The sequence below is a fragment of the Poecilia reticulata genome, chromosome 16 (genome assembly GCF_904066995.2).
Source record: "Poecilia reticulata chromosome 16, P_reticulata-male-v2, whole genome shotgun sequence".
Classification (NCBI taxonomy): domain Eukaryota; kingdom Metazoa; phylum Chordata; class Actinopteri; order Cyprinodontiformes; family Poeciliidae; genus Poecilia; species Poecilia reticulata.
The window spans coordinates 28,170,136-28,192,676 of record NC_088845.1 but is presented as its reverse complement, the minus strand read 5'-3'; the positions used below and the strand labels follow the sequence as shown (position 1 = coordinate 28,192,676).

Here is a 22,541-nt window from a genome sequence, read left to right as displayed (position 1 = left end):
CCTGTCACAAATGAATTCTCACAGCCAAACTTCTCATTTGTCATGTCTTCTCACATAGTAACCAAAATGACCAGAAACAATACACTGAAACATCAACTATGAATGTTTTACAGTCAGGAAGCAAAGTCTGTGGACTTTGGATCAGGCTCCCAGGTAGATGAGACTCAAGTTCCTTAAGGCTCTGGATGTTGTTGGATTGTGTTGGTTGCCTTTTTTTTCCTTTCCGCTATGGTTGCTCTTTGTCACCAATTCTGATCATAACCTTTACGGACAGAATCTCTAGACGCAGCCAAGGTGTTGAGGAGATCCATTCGGTGCTCTCGGATCGGGTCTCTGCTTTTTGCAGATGATTTGGGCCTGTTGACTTGTTGTGATGAATTAAGAGCTCAATTCGGAGCAATAAACTCTCGATTCATTCATTCCTACCTCATCTGGGAACAAGAGCTCTGCTCTGTGAATGCAAGTGGCTTAAATTATTTTTCTGTGCTAAGTGTTTGGATTCCATTAGAAAAAGGGTGAGAAAATTGATCATCCGCATGAAGGGGATCAAAGTCAACATTCCAGAAAAAAATTTATTATATTTTGTGACTAAGAAAAGTTAATCGATTATGGATATTTCTGGAAGATCCTATAAGGCCACAACACAACACAAATGGAGTCTTGACAAAAGTTCAGTCTGGAAGACTCTCATATATCAGCGCCTCCCTCTCTGCAACCTGGACCTATCAGCGCCGGTCCAAGCCTCGCTCCAGCCAATCATCGTTTGGGCTCCAGTTCAAAAGGACCTTCACCCATGGCCTCCTCTGCTCACCAGCTGCGATCAACCCACCTCAGCACCATCTCCACCTTCTGCTCCCGGCTCTCAGGCCTCATCCTCTTCCGACTGCCGCCACCACATGCCCCGGGGGGTCTACATTCCTATGCTGCATCAGGAATGTTCATCGAGCTTTTCGAAGTCCAGCTCAACGTACCCGGCCGGGGCCTGAACGCCAAAGGACTTTCTGTTTATTTTTATGTTCATTTTGTCATTGAACTCTTTTAATCGCTTTCTTTCTCCGTCTGAGTCTCTCCAGATTGAAATACTTTTTCAGCGAAAATGTCATCCCTGTTAGAGATAAGTAATGATGTCTTGACACCTTTGTGAAGCCTCTTAGTGCTCAGACGATCCAGCAGCTGTCTGTAGCGGTCGCTCCGGTTATGATGCTGCCATGCAAGCCCTCTGGGACCGGTTCTAAACCTGTCAGCTGCTTCCACTATAAATCACTTACATAGCACTTTCAAAGTTTCAGAGGTTACATCTACATTAGACAAATAATCCTAACTCTGTGGTGCCTGAAGCGTACACATACGTTTTGATACAAAGTATGTTCAAACATACAGTACGACAATTCTTACAAACAACAAAAAAAAAGTTTGATTTTCTAAAAGCATCATAGCCTCATGTTCCAACAACCTGGGTGCTGAACAGGCATGTCTACAGTCCACATCCGTGACTCAGTCAAATGATTTTGTTGTTGTAGCAGCATAAATCTTGTGTCTGGCAAGAAGAAACATTTCACTTTTAGTAATTTTTCCAACACATTTTAGGGAGTAGAATATTATCAAAGTAAGAGTTGTTGCGCTAGTCAAGCATCTCTCAATGAGCCTGTAAATATTAAAAGAGTTTGTAATTATTTGTTGCTGCTTTACCACTTTAAATTCATCATAGAAATTTAACAATTTGTCAGTCATTTTAAATGTCATTGTTTTTTATGCTTTCATTTATTTTTATTTTTTCATTCATTTTTTTTTTGTGAGGCAGGTGTGAAGCAAAAATAACATTTAAAAATAACAATCACTGACAGTCCGGTGGATTCAGTTGGATTGAGAACCAAAAATGCGACATTTGTTACATTTTCAGCTGATGTGGTTCACGTTCACACTGCACTGTCACACCGACCAAACCCTTTGAAAAAAATGTTCCCCCCTTTCACCTGTGGTGGCGCTGCACACGAAACCCTGGAGGGAAAACAGCACGAAAACATCCGAAGAAGACTCTGACCTTAACTTCATTCTCCACAAAATGTAATCAAAAACATAGAGGCATCAGATTCTAGCAGTTACAGGACTTCGTTTTTGTCGTTGCTAAAAGAGCACGAGTCATTTTTCATTCTTTTAGTTTAGTTGGATTTAACCAGAATGCCTTGCTCTATAGTCCGCTTCCTGCTTTTGGAGCGGTCTCCAGTCTGCTTGGCGTTCACATATCTATTCGAACCATGCCACAGTTCACTGAGGCCTGGACCAGAGTTCGATTGCGCATTCACACCTCCCCAAACAAACCAAGCTTTTTAGGCAAATGAACTCAAGTTGGATTAAGACTAAACAGGGCTGGTTTGAATGCTCCCTCAGTTTCAGTCATTTCCTTTTTCTTTTGAGCACCTTTTAAAAACTCAAGCATTAGCTCTCGCTAAACACCTGCACTCAGGCTGCCCTGACTTGGAAGAGAGAAACAAATCAATTTCAGACTCATATCCTCTGCCGAGAGGTTCAGCAACAGTCTCTTTGTGTGTTTTTTGCCCCAGAGGCAAACATTTAATGAAATGTCAGCTGAGAGATTTTATAGGCAGGTCTGGGCTCTTGAACTGACAGGGTTTGGAAGTACGACGCTGGAGGTTTACTGTAAAGATGAAACTGGAAGAATTCATCCTCAACATGAAGTTCCTCTGAAGGAGCTGACATGACACGTTCTCTGGAAGAGTCACGGCCTCTGCTGTGCTTTGGGATCAAGTTGAAACAAAAGAAGAAGAAAATGCAGCAGATTAGCAACAGTTTACTCCAAAACTACACGAGAACCATTTCATCCTAAAGTGATAATAACTGCCTTGATAAGTGTTTTCGACCCTCCGTATTTTGACATTTTTGTTTTGAGGAAACAGCGGGGAAGGAAAAAAAAAACTACAGCATTTCTCTACTTGTTCAACGTCTCCTTCCATCTCACATCTGAAATCCTGCTTGGGTGTGGTTATCTTCTCTGCCTTGGGCAAAGAAGGTACATTACATCCAGCTCAACAGCACTTGGCACAAGCTGAAAGAAAAGTTATCTAATCTGAAATTTTATACAAGGATTCTGAGTGGCGTAAAAGCAGCGGCTCCAAGGCTGCAGATGAAGAACACGCGTGTTTGTTCAACCTCTTAACTCATCTAAGAAAACAAGACGCAGATCCCTGTCTAATCTGTTCCATCGGCCTTTTAATAGGAGACATTTCTACCAGTCAACGGGATAAAAGCACAGATGTCACTGATAAAATGTAATTATGACACAATCCGCTTTTTGAGTTTCAGAATCTGCTATAGTGCAGATTGTGATTCACTGCACAGAACAGACAGAGTTCAGTAGACGCGTCGCCCCGCTTTGTATTATTCCATACAACCTTTTCTAACTTGTGTGTGGCCTGCAGATCGTCATCCATCCAACATCATGGAGGATGTTCCTGCCCCATTTACCGTGTTCAAAAAAAAAATATAAAAAAATCAGAGGTGAACGAGTTGGAGAGGGAAAAAAAAAATACAGTTTTTAGACTGAATAACAACAGAGTTCAGCTAGACTGAACTTGGAAAAGGTGCGAGTTTTGAACAAAGGATGGATTGTTAACTGTATTTATGGCCGGCGCTCTCGCCAGAATACAGAGAGAAGAGCACCGAATGTGGATTTAACCCTTTATTCACATTGCCTGTCTGTCTGAAGAGGTTATTAACACTTTTTGTGTTAATGGTTACAAACTATGCAATGTTCATGTTGCCCTCCTCCCAAAGGCAATGTTTTTGATGACTTATTTAAAATAAGCCAGTAATTAAAGCAATCAAATTATGTTGATAACTAAATAACACTCTCTAAGGGAAGGGAAGGTAATTTTATTTATATAGCACATTTTCAGCAACAAGGAAATTCAAAGTTCTTTACATGAATTACATCAGGAATAACAAACCAAAAAAAAAAGACAAAAAGGTAAAATAATAAAACTACATATTGGTTCCCCATGTTTCATACGAATAACAATAAGTAATCCATAATTTATAAACCAGTACGGGTTTCTCTGGATTCTTGTTCTGATAAAACTAAATGTTGGTTCTCCATGTGTGATTCTATTAATAAGGATAAAAGCAAATGTTGGTTCCACTTATTCTAGGTTGACTTATATATTTGTACAATATAAAACTAAATGTTGGTTCTCCATGTTTGATTCTTGTTCTGGTACTTGCTAAGTTGGTTCTGGATTTGTAAACTAAGAGGAGTTTCTTTAGGTTTTGCTAAGATATTAGAAGTATAAAGCTAAATGTTGGCCTAAAGTAATAAGTATTCCACTGTTTATAAAAGTATGTAGTAGTTATATGACAAAATGCTAAAAATAATGTGACTGTTCCTGCAAGGCACATGTCAATGAATTCTGTTTCCTGGAATGGTTTTTTTTAACAAGTTTTTTAAATCAAAAGATTTGTTTATAGTCTTTTGTGGCAGTACAATGAACAGGTTTTACACATTGCTGTTATGAGTACATTAAACATATTGATGCACAGTGACATAGATTCTGTTAACTATTTTTAACTGTGTTAAAATAGTTCAAACCTCATTGAGAAGAGCTCGGTTGATGGGACTCTTAGGTTTGTTTTGGCTTTTGTTGCATCGCTGTAACACAGTGACATGACTGAGCTTAGGTACGTATTGTCGAAAACAATCTGGGTGATTCTTTACAGTCAAGCTGGGTTAAATGAACCCAATGTTGCTGACTGATAGAGTTTGTACTTCTTCCTGATCTCATTTTGTTGCGCCTGTTTTCTGTTATCTTGCTGCTGCTGAGGGGTTTTCTCTGTTTGGTTTGTTTTTAGTATGTTTAGTTTTGCCCTAACTGTACTTGCAGATGGTTTGTTTTTATTTTTTATTTTTGACTCAGGATGAAGTTACATAACGGTAAGAGTATTTCTTTTTTCATCAAAGTGATCAATGAACAAATCCAGAACAATACGAAGCTACATAGAGAGCTAGTTCCTCATATTTATTCAATGTTTTTAGAGGTTGGAGGAGCATGTGTTGCAGTTGTTCCAAAGAGCTTTTAATTAATTTTCTTTTATATGTGATTTTAGTAATTTATATGCATGTATTATCCTTTTGGTGTTATGGACGAGTGCTATGTGTCTGTGCAGTGCTACCTCTCTGTCCAAGGCAAATGTTTCCCAAGGGAGACACATCAACAGACTTTGACTGATTGTTTAGTGAACAAAATATGACAACAGTTTTAGATTTTAGATTAGGTTAATTTAATTTTGGTTGATAGTTCTCAGTTTAATTTAGGCTAACTTAGCTAATAGCTAGCTAAGTTAGAGTCCTCAGTTTAGAAAACCTAGCTTTTTTTTGTTGTTGTTTAGCGGGGTTCAGCTTAGAGTTTAAATACTTTTTTAAATTTATTGTTTAGTTTTAGTTTCTAGTTTGTATTTAGAGTTTCTTATTCAGATTTAGATTATAGTTCTAAGGGTTGGAATAAGTCTTGATTTTACTTTTATTTTTTTGAGTTAAGATTTTCTTTACGATTTAAGCTTTCATGTCATCTTAGTTTATTTAGTTAAGTTTTTGTTTGCTATAAATAATTTGATGTTGTAGATATAACTTGATTTCAGCTGAGTCTTTTTTTTCCTTCTATTTTTCAATGATTAATTGCATCTGATTTGTCCCGCTTCAGTTTTTTTTTTTTTTTTATCATTATTTTTGCATGCTTTCGTGGCTGGAAAATGGCACAGGGATGTAAATTAAGCCGACGACACCAGACAGAAAAATATGTCGGGTTCATATCTGTTCTATCTGCATGGAAATAAAATTCAAAGCAAATGTAAAAATCTTCAATTGACTTATGTGTGGTTGTAAAACTAAAGCATAACGACAACATGGTCTGGGACTCTTTAGAGAGACTTGACATTGGTTTTTGTGAGATCTGAGAGAAATTATATGGTTTTTATACTTCGAGTATGCTGGGTATGACAAAAAAATAAACAAAATCTACATCTCGGATTTGACTTTTTGGCATTAAGGATGTGGAGCCAAATAGCATGTGGTCCACATGGTAAGGAGTGTGGTTTGTTTCCGTTCAAATGATGTGTGTGAAGCGATCAAGGCGCTGTGAGAAAGAGGAGCCAGACCTGCTGCTGCTGCTGCTGCTGAAGACTCATCTGTAAAAATGACAACTGGCTTCTTTACCAGTCTAAGGTCTAATATTCTGCTCATTCTGACTGCTGTTTTTATTGTTGGTCTTTTAAATCTGATTAATGGAGTCAAATGGCAAGACAGATTGGCGAGTAATGTTATTGCAGTATTGCTGACAGTCTTCATAGCTCTGATTTCACCGAGGTGACACACACACACACACACATCACCGGTCCGGCTGTTTTCCATCACCTCTGCCCGGGCCATCTCATCACTATTTTGTTTGGATGCTGCTTTTGTCACATGTGTCCCAGTCTCAGTGTGGCTGTTTCATCCCTGCCGTGGCTGAGCCCAGGCGGTGTGATTAAGTGCCGTTATAACACAGAAACAAACGAAATACCAAAAGAGCGCAGTCTCTTTCCTGTAATCGCATCCCTCAGGTGTGATCTGCTCTGTAAGTGATGCATTACGGTGGATAGGTTTGTTAGATTTGGCCTCATCAGGAACACGTCAAGCAGCCGCTGACTTCTTCTTCACAGCGCACTTAAAAAAGGCGGCGTGAAACCTTCAGGGCTCAAGCAGACATTGTTTACAGTAATATCATCCGGGAGCTTTTACAGCAGTAATATTTTCATTAAAGTTGGGATGAACGTTAAAGATAAGGATGAAGTTGTGAACGTTTTTTTTCCCTGAGTGTATAAATGATGCACATATGTTGACTTTTTTTTTTTTTTAAATAAATCCAACTAATGTTTGGGAATTTGTTTATGAGAACAAAAGTTCTCATAACAGCCTATAACATCTGAATAAGAAACTTTTCAGAAAACAACAGAAGCAGCAGGATCTGACAAGAAGTGACAGAATAGGAAGCTTATATTCTCGGGAGGTGATTAGTGCCATGAAAATCAGGTGTAATAAAATATTGTTCTGTGGCTGAGTGGGGAAAATTATTGTTACAACAGCAAACAAGCACACAATGTATAAAGAGGGGTGAGTGAAAATAACGGCAATAAAAATTAAGCATGAGAATGATTTGAAATTCTAAACCAAAGCTAACGCAGAAATAGGAAAACAAGACATTTACTGACTTGCCATGACTGAAGGAACTAAATTAACCAAATTAATCATAAACTACCACCCCGTACAGAATTCAGAGCAACACATAAGAATCCAAAAGCAGTGTTTTGTGGGACACCCACTTGTTTGACAAGCTGGAGACAAAAGAGTTTAGTCTGAAAGAGAAGCCACCTTCTGTCATCTAACTAATTTCAACAGCGCTGACAACATTTCAGCCTTCTTGGATTTTTTTCTCAGGCAGGAAAGCAGGCCAAAAAAAGAAAAAGAGTACAACATGTTTTTAGAAGTGCTGGCAGCACTCATGTCACCGTCTCTGCGTCCATGGACACTTGCTTCTGCCTGCACTTCTAAAAGTGCAGTAGCATTAAGACTGCACACAGTTATGCTCTATTTATGTTCTGGTGAAGCTGTGCACTTAAGCTTTGCACTTTAGTCCACATTGTACAAACTTTTTCTCATGGCTCTGTAAGGGTGAGCCTCTTAACTGCTGTTGGCTTCTTTGCTGACATCAGACCAGAGGAGAAGCAGAGGTACTCATCACAGGAAACGTCGCATCGATGGGCGATGAAAAGACAAAGTCAGGGTTGGAGGTGTTGCACGATGAGCTGGTTTGCTCGACGGTTACCCCCAACCTGCGCGTCCGTCCACAGAGGGCAGTTTACGCTCGGAAAATTTATGCACCATTTGTGTTGGGGAGAATTCAGACTCTCAGGTGCATTTAGAGGCTCCAGCAAACCCGACAAGGTCAGAAAACAAATTTTTGTTTTGCTATATTTTTGCTTTATTGTTTCTGTCTGCAGCTTCATATTTTACCAATCTGGTTGGGGAATTTCAACACATGATTCTCAATGAGGTTGTGCCTGAAAATCAACACTGATTGTGTGTAGCTGAAATGTAGAGTAGGAAAATGTGACTACTTGACAATAAAATAAATATTTTTTCATTGTTTTTGGTGTGTAATCTCTCATATTCACTAAACGCTCAGAGGTATAAAGTTAAATGCAGGAGTTTACATTTAAGGTGTGTGATACTGAATATTTTGATGTCAATCCGATACCTGTATCGCTGATACTAATACCGATATTTATAATTTAAGTGTGACATATCTTCAAACATCTCACCATTAGTTGTTTTTCTGACTAAATTCCTTTGAATTATTTAGTTAAAACCTGGGACAGAATTTATATAAAGTTTACATGAACTTTATATAAATTCTACAAAGTTATTTAATAACATGATAAACTGAAACAATAGGAAAGCAAAACAAATTTGTGTGCACCGTTTTCAAAATAAAGCACAAAAAATATTATTTTGGAGTAAATTAACGGCAAATTTCAAGAGGGAATCTGAAACTAAAGTATTGATTTTATTGTGCTAGTATTTATCCGATATTTTGGATTGAGCCACCCACAACTACTTTACAGACATCAAATAAAAAGAAAAAAACCTTTTATTTTCTCACTGTCTGAAACTAAATAAGACCAATTTTGTATTGCTTTAGGCCAGTTAGAATTACCCAAATGATTCCTATATGCTAAATAATAATAATAAGAGAAAGAATATGTGAGAGATTTATTTTTTAGTGTCTTCAAAGTCAGACGTCTACATGCATTTTCTCAATGTTTGCTATCACTGACTTGAATTCAAACGGTTTGGGGTATCCTCACACAATCTTACAAGGATAAAGGAAAGAAAAATGCTAAGTTTTCTCTTCAGAATCAATTGACGAAAGCTAACAGGTGAGATTTCCCAAATTTCCACATAAAATTATTATTCAGCTACTGCTAGGAAAGTGGCTGCTAAAACCTTTTTCCAACAACAAGGGTTCATCAGGCTATCTCTGAAGTCCAGCTTCCTTCTTTCTGCATGTTACAGGAACCTTTGACTCACTGATGACATCAATCAGGATCTGAGTGCCGTCAGAAACGTCGCACGTCACTCTGGGTGTCAGAGGTCAGCAGGGAAGAATCAGTGAGTACCGTCCTGTATCAGAAACAAACAGATCGAGGGTCAGGACCGTCAGCTCCAGAGACGTGACAGTGACGACAGTTTATGGGCTCCGAGGATGTGAGGGGAATAAATCAGCCCCGTTTGTCATGATTCATGGCTGTTTTTTTTTTTGTGACCATCTACGTGTTCAGTTTCATTTTCTGTTTTGATTATTGTTAATAGGTTTTTGCCAAATGAGTTCATTTCTTTGTGTTTGGTTTAGTTACTGTGTGCTGTTCTTTGTGTGTTTTACTTGGATCATTAGCTGCGTTTCCAGGACAAATGTGTGTAAAATTTTGTTGATACTCCCCTAATGTCGAAAAAAATAAATAAATCGTAACTGCATTGTTTCCTTTCCATGAGAAACGCAATTAAAATCACACAAGAATAAGCCATGAAAAAACATGCTCCTCCTTCTACATCCTGTCTTCTTCGTCTTTTACATCGGTTGTAACATCCGGTTGTTCATCACGTGACTCGTTTTTCAATTGCAGTTCTGCGAAAAACACTAAATTCGATGCAACTGAAAAATCAGCTCATCCATCTAAAAAAAAGCGTCTTATTGAAAAACGTGTTATTTTTATTTCAGAATTGACACGTTTCCAATAATTGAATTTATTTTTGTAATTCCAATTCGCGCAATTTTACTCCCAGATGAACATCTGCTTGAGTTGGTCTTCTTCCCATTGATTTTCAGATCGTTTTGTAATGTCACAGTCCAGTATGAATATGTTGTCTTTTTTCCCCGATTCTTGCCTCTTGTATACATTTTGAAGCGTTTCAAACATCTGACGTAACATTTTCATCTCTTACAATTACATTTGAAATCTGTAAGTGGGATTCGAACTACCGCATTCTGGTTTCGGTCGAATTATTCACGATGCTCCTGGAGTTTTGTGGCTCCTGGTTCATCAAAGTTCCTCTTGTCGTGCCGATCCCATCAGCGAATCGGAATTCGCTTGCGGCGATGAAAATGATCGTTACCCCGCGCTCGCTATCCATCAGCAAAGTCAGCAGAGCAACAGTTTTGGTCAGAATCCATGGAAAGAAAAGAAAGAGAGAGAAAAAAAACCCATCAGTTGTAATTAGGGGCTACATCAGCATGGGGTTGTATGTTTTCTTCCTCACATGGGAACCCGGCGGTGCATGGTCAAATCCTGAGGCTTCAGTCACAGACGAAGCTAAAGTGCAGCTGCCACTGTGGATTAGACCTGAAGGGAAAAAAGGCACATCCTGGGTGGTAATGCTCTTGTGGTTTGGTTGCAGCTTTGAGATGGGCTGCCGTCAGTATCCTGGATGTTGTTCAGAGGGCTGCGTAGTTTGAGGTCCACTTTGAAGTCTGGGTGTGGGAAAAGCCACGGTAGGCAGCGTTCCGGTCAGTATAGGCAGGGGCTATTACACGGAAAACAGGGTGTTTGCACTTGTTGGTCCTGAATGCTTCATGTCACAAGCACATATACAGAGGAAGGAGCACATAGTCGTTTCATATAGTTCATTAAAAGAGGCAGGTATGTTTTATGTGATGTATTCCTGAAGGAAGGTCACGGAATTAGGGTTAAATGATAGGGCGGTGTGATGAGACCGAAACGTCCCGCTATAATAAAATGCTGAAAATATTTCTGCTTGGCCAACCCAAACATTAACAACATGGAGCCGACGACGATATCCGAGTGCATCCCTGTTCCCCCCTCCCCTCGCGGAGGTAAATGCCTCAGAGTAAATCTTTTAAACATGGTGGGATTTGTGCGGGTCAGCGTCCGCGCCGGCAGGACTGTGATTACGGCCGACCCGAGTGAATATTTGACATGGCAGAAATGGAAATTAAGGATGTGAGGAGGATAAAACGCGAAGCCAACAGACGTGTAATTAGATGAGTGCCGCGGCTTTTTTAGGCCGTAGCGTCTTGTAAGCGCTGAAGTCACATGAGGACGCGGACGGTTCTGGTGGAGCGTGGTGCTGCGGTCCTGATTACATATGAAAAATATAAATAAAATAACAAAAGACGTGTACAGGTGACGACTTCAGTTGATTTCTGTGAGGATTAATAGCCAGAGGAAGTCCAGGAAAATCAATGGAGAATAAAACACTGTCCTCATATCTTTCAGGAATTGATCAGCGGGCAGAAATTCTCCTTCAAGGTACAGAAGCAGGAAGCGGCGACGCGTTTTGGCGGCCATCAGTGAGTAAAAACAATGAGTATCAGGCTATGTGAAGGTATTGTATGTCTACGGAAAAAAATGTCAAAAAAAAAAGTGGTGCAACAGAGAGATCTGATATGTAGACCAATATTAGCTTGATTGCTTGTCAAAAACAAAGACCAGGATCCTGCAGGCTCATGCAAATTTATGGTAAAACAAACACACACAAAAAATTCCTGACATTTTATTGCAACTATAAATCAGAAAAAAATTGCTATTTTATTGTTGATGTGATTGAAACGGCTATGTTATGTAGATAACTGCTCTAAAAAGAATGAACCCAGACAGAGAGACGAATCAAAAACGAAGCCTTGAATTAATTTTTTTATTACTGGACAGCTAATATATTTAATCCAGTTCAATTCAGTTCACAACAAATGTCATCTTGAGACAATTTACATAAAGGTCAAGTCAATTCAATCATGAACACAGAGTCAAAGTCAATTGTATGTATTCCAGATACCAAACAATACAGTCAGGTTCAATTTGTTGTCCTAATTGGTTAAAGCATTTCTTCTAAAGACGCCCAGTAGACCACACTGAGCGGCTGACTGATGGTGGAGAGTCAGCTGTGTTAAGCTGTTGACTTTGCAGCAATCCTTCGTAGTGACAGCGGAAATGTAAACTTCCCCTTTAACAGGAAGAAAAGTCCACAAAGAACCCGACTCTGTGTGAGCGTCCGTCTACAACGACAAGCTGGGCTTTGAGAAGCCTGAGTGTATAAAAAAAATAGGAATAGTGATTCTATGTTAAATAAATATCTTCTCTTTAAATTACTGGTCGCAATTCAATGAGAATAAAATCCTTTAATCTTTATGGCAACCATTCAGCCGTGCAAAACGCCTGGTTGGACCTAGCTCCGCCTTTAAGGCAAAGCTCCGCCTCATAGAGCAGCTCCTCCTGACACTCAGTCAGTTCCTTCAGACTAGTCAGCAGCAATTAGTGAACATCTTTCCATCTGCTGAGTCCATCATAGGAGCTACTTCACAGTACAACGCTGGTAAAAAAAAAAAAAAGTTATTAAAGGGTCAAAGAGGAACGATGTGATGACTTCCTGAACTTAGAGTTTCAGAAAGAGCAGGAGTTTTTAAAGACACAGAGGCCCAATTTCAAAGTGTTAAATTAGAAAGTTAAATTTCTTCTCAGTCATATTTGATATATATAACATTTATATAACAACTGAAGTTAACAAAGTCATTTGATTGTACTATAAAATGCCAATATGTGCCTGGGAAACACACTGCCCCTTCAAATCTTTAGTAAACCCAGTTATACGAAAGTCCCACTGGTTGTGGATTTGGACCAGCAAACACTTGTAATGTCTCACTTTATAGCACCTCATCATCCATCCACTTACTCTCACTTGGAAGGTATTTTTCACATTTTGCACAGAGCAAACATTTCCCACTATAAAGGTATTTCTATACAGAACAAAGTATAGAAATAATGAAAACGTGGAAATGAAGACGTGAAGATAAGGTTCAGATTAACTATATCAAGACACAATCCTTTAATCTTGCTCTCAGTGTCTTTGCTATAATACAGTGAGCCAGATGACATAAATATTGGACTATTTAATGAAGTGCTTAAGAGTTTCCTGCCTGGACTCTAGTGTAGTGAATCTAGTGTGCTGAACCTGAAGTACAGCCTTCCATGAACTCGGTGTTAACAAATGCATAAAGATTGATTTAACTGTCTAACCCGACGAGGAATAACATCAGGCTTTTTAAATCTGAACTACGTTCATAAACACAACTTGCTCTCCCTCGGAGCTGGAAACCGAGAGGACATGAGATCCGTTACAAGAGCCTAAACAAAGCTGCTTTATTTTGGAGATATGGCAGCTCTGTTTGACACAAACGAGGAGTGTTTCACAGAGTTGTGTGTCCCTGTCAGGTCATATTGGGATTGTGTTTCTCTGAGACGTTCCACGAAGACCTGAAGATAAGGTTCGGATTAGTGGCTTCCTCTTCTTCAACAGCTGTATTTTCTTGAGAGTCTTTATTTAGCAGAATGAGGGCAAATACATTTGTCAGTTGTAAATTCTGGCTAGTGCCTTTCTGCTTTACTCTCACGTTAACGTTATCGATTTCAAACTACAGTGGACCCCGGTTCAATGTTCCCACATTCAGCTATTCGTGGATATTTCTGTGGAACGTACCAAAACATGTAATAAGTCACAGATTTTTGTTTGTTTGGAGAGCATGTGTAAAACATTCAAAATGAAATGCAACTTGTGAAGTTGAGATACTTTTGGCACAATGCTGCTTGGCATGCTATTGGCTGGTGTTTACAAAGCAGCCAATCCAGGAGCACCTTTCATTGTTCTTATTAGCTGTACCCCAAAGACTGGAGAAAGTCAGCTTCTGCGCTACTGCTAAGGTGGTTTCCACTGTAGATATTACTATATTCAACTATTACTATAACTACTATATTCAACTCTAAAAACAGGTATTGTTTTTAGAGGAGGTCTCAAGTACTACTTATGGGGAGTAAACTCTAACCCACATGGATACTGGAGGTCCTCTGTAAACAAACACGATAGAGCAATGAATATTGTTGAAGGTGCTTTCAGTCCTGTATGTCGTCAACTTTATTTTTGTAGTTTTTTCTTTCAGATTTTCTTCAATTTTTCCATACAAGAGATTTTTTCAACAATTTGTGTCCATTGGTTAGAGCTGGTAGATCTGATTGGTCCCATTTCCTTATTTATTCTTTTTTTTTTTTCAGTTCACTGCTTGAAATGTAGCAAGATATTCATCTCTTCCTTGTACATATCCATTTTCTGCACTTGCTTGACCATTTAAAGTCACGGTTGAGTTGCTGCCTGTCTCCACTAGTCATTGGGCAATAGGAAAGGTTCACACTATTTATTTTTCAGATGAATACATATTCATCTGAAAAATTACCAAGATACATAAAGGAGGTATTCAAAAGCCTATTATACCAAGATTATTTCCTAATTCATTGTTTATGTTTTACCAAAAAGATCTTAGACATCTCCAAGATACGTGACCCGGCTGTTGCCTCCCAATGTGGATTTTTTTCAAGTTTCTTGCTGCACATGTGTGACTTAGTTTCCTCAAACAGTCCAAAAACATGCATGCTAACTCACCTGGATGTCCTAAAGCTTTAGTGTGGACATATAATGTTGTGCTACACTGTAACAGACTGCCGATCAGTATGGGTGTACTCTACCCCGCAACTGCTGACCACTAAAGAGAGAAACCACAACCTTGAACAAGGTTACATTTTATTAAAAAAATGAATGGTTTAATAGACAAGCCCGATCTGCAACCAGATTTATAAATTCACATTTGCAATTTGTCCTTTTTCTTCCATTCATGCTGCATTTCAGGCCTTAAATCTGCTAACTTCACTTTTCTCTAGATTGCTAGTTTTTTTTTTTTTTAGTCACATCTGCCGGTTGTTAAACTGGATTAAAGAAACAGAGCAGGAGTCCTGCTTCATTCATACTGCCGAACACACCCCGAGCCAGGGGTCACAGCAGTCTAATTGGCTGGGATGTGATAGTATAAACTTTGAGTATTTAACCTCTGCTTTTCTTACCTAGAGAAAGCTGTGCAGTCGTTGAGTCTCTCCCCGGTTCTGTGGTCACAACCACAACAGGACTGTGTATATATCTATCAACGGCATATTGTGGTTCAATATTTAAGGGGATTTGCTGCATAAACAAAAGTCGGCATCTGAGTCAGCGGACGAAAAGTGAGTTTGTCATTAGAGAGTGAGTGGATTTAGAAAAAAAAGAAAAATAAAAAAACCAAAGTGAGTTTTGTTCAAATTACCCAGTATGTTTACTCCAACACATCTGGGACACACTTTCCTTTGCCAAGGGAGTGGAAGACAATAAGACACAGTTTGGTATGAAACAATCCTTCAAGCGTTACACTTGTGGAGTCATTTATTTAGTAAATGCCACAACTTGGGCCGAATGAAGATGAATTGATCATGAATAAGCGACTGAAAAAAAATATATAGCTAAAAGCTAAATGTATAATTATGTCAGGGAATAATGTGATCAGCGAACGTCTGAAACCGTGCTCCTTTCTTCCCAACCACATGCACACGATAAAAATGAAACTTTCCGCTGGAAATGTCACATTTGTTCAAATTCAGCATAAATAATTAGCATACAGTTATACGGCTGCACTGACATCCTGTCTGTAAACATCACGGACAAAAAAACACCAGTCCAACCCACTCGGGGAACGAGTCAAACTTTACGACAAGAATGCTGACACAGCTCGTTCTTTGAGCATACAAGGATTGGGAAGTCCTTGAAAGTAAACCAGAAACCCGTAAACTCTCGCAGCACCTTCAATAAAACACCAAAACTCCCGGGACCCCCAGGCAAGTCTGCATGGGTAAAGATCTGGACCACTGTTGAAGATCAAGATTTGTTCAGACTCTCCTTTCCAAGACCCTAGAGCAAGTTTTGATTGATAATTAGAACAAATGTTCTGGTGAACCTTCTTAGAAAATGGTAGCACCACTTTGGTTTGGCACTCCACAGCCGTTCCTGTTTTTCACAAGACATTAGAAGGGTAGTAATAAGTAAAAATCGACTTTTTTGAGCTTTACGCCATGTTACAATGTTATTTCTTCATTTCCTAATCTCCCATGGCAACCATTTAATTGTACAAAACACCTGAAGAGACTGAGCACCGCCTTCGAGGACGAAGCTCCTCCTCTGAGTTGCAGTTTCTGAGCCTCCACCTCACAGAGCGGCCCTTCCTTACGACTCCCCCATTGAGCTCCTTCAGACTAGCCAGCAGCAATTAGCAAACACTTGGTAGAACTGCGCATTTGCTGAGCTCATCATATGAGCTACTCCTCAGTGCAAAGCTGCTAAAACCATTGTTAAAGGGTTAGCAGAGGAGCCATGTTGTGACGACTTCTTGAAAACAGACCTTTCAGAAAGAGCAGGGGTTTTTAAAGAGACGGAAGCCCAATTTGAAGGCGTTCAATTATGAAGTCAAATTACTTTCATGTCATATTTGACATATGCAGGACTTTTTATAACAACTGAAGCTAACATAGCTACTTGATTGTGTTACAAAATGGGACTGGGAAATGTGTCTGGAAAATACATCGTCACCTTCCTAAAATAATGTGACAATAAGGTGGCCTAAGTCTTTTTTTTTTCCGCCAAACTTATTTTTTTTTTTGCCTAAATCATATTTTAATAAAAAAAAAAAAAGAGGGTGATTTGTTTGGCTTAGACTATTATTTTAGAAAAGGGACAACATAATACTGCCCTTTTTTAACTTTAAAAGTTATGTCAGCCAAGTAAACGCTACATTGTCCAGAATGTTCAGTATCTCAGGTCACTTTCATCCGACTCATTTGACATGTACGAAACCGTACATGTCAAATGAGTCATGAACAGAGACACGGCAACAATAAGCAAAAGGAAATTAGGGCTCATCGAAAATATGTGTTGGCATCCATCATCCTACACTGCACAGTGTTTTTTGATATATATACATTTTTCAATCTAACAGTAAAATCTAACCTCTCATATGTTGGATGGCCTTTTCTCCAAGACTCCCGTCCCGTTTTGGCAAATTCTAACAGATACAAAATAATTCCTCTAAATTATAATATGCTATAAATGCAGCCTGCGACAGCTCATTCATTTGGGGACCGCAGACAACTGCAAGTTTAGAGGCTTGGATCCAAGTTTGTTTTCTCTGGGAGGATTTTTTTTTTTTAAAGTCTCCGCGGGGGAGTCGGGTTAAGCGTCTGTCGGCTTTGCCCACAACTTCCTGTTCAATCCTGCCTCTGTGAAGGCGGCAACCCAAAACCAGCCATCAGTGCGAAGACACAGCTTGTTCTTATCAACACCGGCGCAGGGAGATTTACACCGTTTGTTTTCAGACTGCCTACTATTAAGCCTTAAATCACCCGTGTCCCCGTATGATTAGGGGGGAACAAACACCTCGTGTTAATGACAAGCAGCGAGACCATTCATCACTTCTGGCATGATTTGTTGTTATTGATGCATTAAATGTGGCAAGAACAACAACAAAAAAACATAAAGTAAATCCTTATTGAGCTTCATGCCAGACTTAATAACTTGCTTTGCTAGAGTTTGGGCACTCTCATTCAAAAAAGAAGCGCAATCTTTTCCTTTTTCTGCTCTGAGTAGATTCCACAACAGGCACTTTGATCAAATCTACCCTCGCATGGCGCTTTGAAGAGCTTGTCTCCTGCAGGCAGAGATTGCTGCCTCAATTGTTCTTGCTTGGTGATTTAAATAAAGAGAGTCTCCAAAGCCACACGGCTCTAAATATGTATTTCTACTGTTCTAATTAGAGAGTGTCTCTGGAGCGGGCACCGAGCCCAGGATGAGGGACGGCTAAATATACCAAAACAAAAACAAAGCTTCCAAATGGAAAATTATAAACATTTAGACAGAGCTGTGGACAAAAATTGAAAATATAGCTGGTAAGGTGACTTTTGTGTGTGTGTGTGTTTGTTTTACTTGAGGAGAAGCAGGGCAGAGACAGGAGGCTGTGGTGCGGCTGCACACTTTGAGAACGGCGAGTGTGGAGCACCAAGTTGTCGGGGAGAAAAGCAAAAAAAGAAAACTTCAGCAGAGGATCCTCATTCCAAAATGGGTTCATCTGGTTTGATGTGAACCTTGATCCAATTTATGTGCTTTCAGTCGTTGACAGAAGCAGTGAGCAGTCAATAAAACATTGTCAGTTTTTCTTATGTAATAAAAACAGAAACCCAACGTTTCTCCCTAATGGCCACTTTATTAGCTTCTACTGTTCAAACTGACTGCACAAATAGTAAATCAGCCAATCACATGGCGGCTAGTAGGGGTGCACCAATTGCAGTTTTCCGGCCGATCGCCGAGTTTTTAAAAAGCTTAACCTGTCGATTCCGATACCCATTTTTTTTGTCTGAAATGTTGCTCAATATAGCAAGTCAGTTGTTGAGTTGTCATCAGTGGGGTCACTATTGTTAACTGTAAACGTGCAGACATAACTTGGTGGGCCGATCTGTCAGTCAAACCTTTCTCACCGGAGAGCAAAAGAGAACAGTGTTTGATTGTTACACATTTGCAAAGTCGGCCGATCACTGATCTCCCAAAATGAAGGAAATCGGCACCAATAAACTGGTGCACCCCTAGCGAGTGGCAACTCGCTAGGGGTGAACGAACCATCAGCTCAGATGGTTCGTTCATTACTGGGGCTACATACCCAGTCTCTGGGCGGGGAGTCGTAGTTGACTCCCTTCTGACCTGGCATCCTGGCTCCTTCCCATAGCACTTGTGTCGTACCTCGTCAATCTCCAGTTGTGACTGGATTGATATATATATATATATATATATATATATATATATATATTTAAAAAAAACAAACAAGCTTACCAAAGTTGGACAATAAAAGATTAAAAAGGTTGCCAGGTTGATAAGTATTGATTTCATTTGGGACATTCACCAGTCCCCTTCGAAACGCCTCTGATGCGATCCCTCACCTGGTTCACTCTGTGCTTTAGTGAAGGATCACATGGTTATGGAGACATCCATACCAGTATCCGTGTAAATGGATGTTCTAATATCGTCACCTTAAATCATTAACAATGTAATCCCGATCTGTTGATATCTGCCCCAGCAGTACCAGAGAACAGGAGGTAAACACAGCTATTAGGGGAAGAGTTGTTGAAACCACCTGGAGATATTAAAATATAAACTGGTTCGTAAATTACTTTAATGGATTATGGGAAAAAATCATCAGCTGTGAGTGCAGCTGTAAAGGCACATTGTTCTGCTTCAAATTTGTAAGGAGGGATTTCAAAATAAAGTGTAGGAACATGACAGGGAATCAGCTACACATGGCTCTACTGGCTGAAGGTTTCTTATACAACACACTATTTTAGTGTTGACATCAACTACAAAGCATTTACAGAGGAAATTTTTAACGCGTGAAATACATCAGATTCTTTGTTTTTCACATGATGTTTTTCTGTTCTTGAGGAAAGTGACACAGCTACATTCACATTCTGCTGAAAAAAAAACCCTCCAGCTGTAGAATAAAGTTTAATAACAGCAAATGTGGATTTCTTGGCTTTTGGTTCATTGGTTTCCCGTCACTCCAGAATTACACACTTACACACTTATGGGTTAAGAAATACAATCACAACGGAATTGATCCATCCATCCATTTTCTTTACACCCTTGTCCATTGGTGGGGTCGGGAGGGTTGCTGGTGCCCATCTCCAGCTAACGTTCTGGGCGAGAGGGAATGTTGACCCTGGACAGGTCGCCAGTCTGTCGCAGGGCAACACAGAGACACACAACCATGCACACACACACTCACACCTACGGACAATTTAGACAGACCAATTAACCTGACAGTCATGTTTTTGGACTGTGGGAGGAAACCGGAGTACCCGGAGAAAACCCACGCATGCACAGGGAGAACATGCAAACTCCATGCAGAAAGACCGGGGCCGGGAATCGAACCCAGAACCTTCTTGCTGCAAGGCAACAGCTCTTACAACGGCCCTGTGCAGCCCTTACAACGGAATCCAGAATAATACAACGGAATCCAGAATAATAAAAATAGAAAAATGAACATTAAGAAGTCTTCATGAATGGTTATGAAAGTGTCGTTGGGTAAACAATGACACTTTTAGAGCAAAGTTGACACTTTTAATGGTGTAATTTATTGTCATTATTTACCAAGCATCACTTCATGACAACCCTTGCCTCCATGCTGCAGCCAGTTAGCATGGTTTGTGCTTAGCTTGTCTTCTGAAACTAGAAGACACACATGCAGAAACATCTAGAAGCCTGTGTGTTCACACCAACCACTGCAGGACGATACTGTTTTATTGGAGTGATAAGTACAACTTACTGAACCAGACTTTGGATGATAAATATTTACAGCAAAGACGGTTTATAGGAGTTTTGTTTTTAACCTAGAAAGTCGTGTCAGCTCTCCACAGCCATATCTTTTCTAGCATTGTTCGTAAATAAATGTTCGTAAAAAATGTCACGTTTCTTTATTCTGGATCTGCCCCTGAAAGCCAGTGCCAAGTCCGAGTTCAAAGCAAACGTTTGAGGAAAGTTGGCCGTGCGTTCTCGGCGAGAGCATCTGTCAGGGTCCAACCTCTTCTTTCATTGAGCTCGGAATTCAAGTAAGGCTCCAAACTTCTTCTTCTTCCTTCTTTTTTCTGAATGATTTAGATTTCAACAATGTCCTCAGCAATAACCGCACAAAAATGCTTTTCATATATTTCAGTGTATGAGAGATAACCTAGCGGCAGTAAATGAAGGGGGCTTCTCTAATGCCAGGAGGGTGAATCAATAGCTATCACTTAAACTGTCACTTCACAGCAGAACCCGGCCTTCAGACTTCTGGACCCAAATGAAATCCTTCAGGAAGGAAAAGGGTTTTACTGCGAACACATTTACCCTCGCCGACCTTAGTTGACTCCAGTCTTCCCTTCCTGCAAAATATCCTTCCTTCGGGATTCAAGATCCTCTGGCTCACCTGACACACCTGGAAACCGAGTGTGTGTGAGAGTTTTTTTTTTTTTTTACATTTTTTGTAAGGGTTGGACTGCGTGAGGCGCTGAGGATTGCACGCGTTGCTCCAAAGTCTCTAACGAATGAAATATGTCAGTGGAAGAAGGTTAGAGTTTTTATTAGCTCAAAGGCAAACCATGCGCTCACGTCCAAGCTGCTTTATTAATTTGAAGTCTGTAAAGCTACGGACTTGGCGACGTTACAAAACAAAAGAAAGATCTCTTGCTATGATAAAATTCTCCTCACAGTGAAAAAAATTGTCATAGGAAATCGAGCGTCTGTGGCGGCAGCAGCTGCACGTGCATTCCAGCAGATAATGGGAAATAAAATGGATGCCTTAAATGTTAATACAGACCGGCCGCACCGTCTTTCTCACATGTTGTCCTTTTTGCACATAAAGTCTGAACCGATTAAAGCTCGAGCCAAGCAGGGAGGGAAAACGCTTTATCGTTTCTGTTATGAGCAACAAAAAAAAAAAAAAAGAAGAGCAGTTTACATTTTTCCTTCTCGGTGGAGACTTTACTCCAGATGGACAGCAAAGTGTTGGGTGGAGATAAAGCGCAATAAATCCAGCTGATTGTGCATTTCTACAGCCATTCACCTATCTTGAACTTTTCTCTTTGGAGCAGCTGCAGAGCAGAGTCTGAAACCGCTGACCAAATGTAGCATAGTGGTAAATAAAACTGAATGCTGTGGAAATGGGATATCCCAACATCTTTTTTACTCCTTTTTTATGTAGCAAAGACTTAAAAGTACCGTAAAATACTTGAGGTTTGTCATTTTTTATTAATAAAATTTTTTTATTCAGCCTGCTAAAACAGTTTCTTGTAGCACTTTCACACCTTTTAGGGTTCTGGACAGCACAAAAACGTGTTGAGTGGCAGCTGTGTGGACGAAAACGCCTTGTTGATATCAAAGGTCAGAGGAAAATTGACAAACAGGTTTGCAATGATAACCGGTCGTTAGAGCCAAAGCGTGTGGAATCTCTGAATTCACACGTCGTTTTGAGCCTTAAGCAATAAAGACACACAATGTGTCACTGCTGTTGCCTTAGAATAGCAAAGCAAGACAACAATTTGCACAAGTTCACCAAAAACATGGTGAAAAAAAAATAAATTTTTTTTACCCGGTCTCAATTTTAGCTGCAACATCCAGATGGCACGGAGATAATTTGCCACAACCAACATAAAAGCATGAATCATCATCTGCTGCTGCTGTAATGTAATGACTAAAGGAGACATTGTCTAGGCTAATTTCCCCCCTCGTTGCAGCAGCTGGGCGTCATTCAAACTATTGCTGACATTGTCCGTCCGTTTATGAACGGCGCACAAGTCCTCTGATGCAGTGGTCTCAAACTGCATTTCGCAAGGGCCAGAGCCCTGCTGCAACTTTCTGATGTCTCTTTGCTTCAGCACACCAGGCTCCAAGTCTCAGCTAGCTAGCAGAGCTCTGCAGCGCTTGACTGGATGCTAGGCTACGTTCACACTGCAGGCCTCAACGCTCAATTACAATTCTTTGCAAAATCAATTTTTTTTTCTTT

At 39.8% G+C, this 22,541-nt stretch overlaps 1 protein-coding gene across 1 annotated transcript in view; it reads right to left on the bottom strand.

The window, feature by feature from the left end:
- Positions 1-2,540: 2,540 nt before the first annotated feature.
- bckdhb (branched chain keto acid dehydrogenase E1 subunit beta) overlaps positions 2,541-22,541 on the bottom strand; it is an 86,115-nt gene continuing 66,114 nt past the window's right edge. The window contains exon 11 of the mRNA XM_081616879.1: positions 2,541-9,229. The gene's annotated coding sequence lies outside the window, so the exon portion shown is untranslated. The remainder of the gene's footprint in view (positions 9,230-22,541) is intronic.